Raw genomic sequence first — 827 nt, forward strand, 5'->3', positions numbered from 1 at the left:
ACCCTTTCCACCTGGTCTACCAATGCGAGCCTTACGTTCCAGTCTCATTGGTCTCTCCTTGTGGGTTGCTTCCAAATCTCTCGGAGTTTTCTGCGTAACAGAATCCTTTCCTTCAGTGGACTCAGTTATCTCCTTTCCTTGTTATTTTTGTCCCGTTATCATGAACACTCAAAGCTAATAATCCAATGAAAGTTTGTCCATGTATTCCTTATTTTGTGAACATGTTACATTTCTCCCAAAGTTTGTCCATGTATTCCTTATTTTATGCACACATTACATTTCTCCCCAAGTTTGTCCATGTATTCCTTATTTTATGCACACATTACATTTCTCCCCAAGTTTGTCCATGTATTCCTTATTTTATGCACACATTACATTTCTCCCAAAGTTTGTCCATGTATTCCTTATTTTATGCACACATTACATTTCTCCCAAAGTTTGTCCATGTATTCCTTATTTTCTGAACATGTTACATTTCTCCCAAAGTTTGTCCATGTATTCCTTATTTTGTGAACATGTTACATTTCTCCCAAAGTTTGTCCATGTATTCCTTATTTTGTGAACATGTTACATTTCTCCCAAAGTTTGTCCATGTATTCCTTATTTTATGCACACATTACATTTCTCCCCAAGTTTGTCCATGTATTCCTTATTTTATGCACACATTACATTTCTCCCCAAGTTTGTCCATGTATTCCTTATTTTATGCACACATTACATTTCTCCCAAAGTTTGTCCATGTATTCCTTATTTTATGCACACATTACATTTCTCCCCAAGTTTGTCCATGTATTCCTTATTTTATGCACACATTACATTTCTCCCCA

This window comes from Myxine glutinosa, chromosome 5, assembly GCF_964187855.1.
Source record: "Myxine glutinosa chromosome 5, kmMyxGlut1.1, whole genome shotgun sequence".
Classification (NCBI taxonomy): domain Eukaryota; kingdom Metazoa; phylum Chordata; class Myxini; order Myxiniformes; family Myxinidae; genus Myxine; species Myxine glutinosa.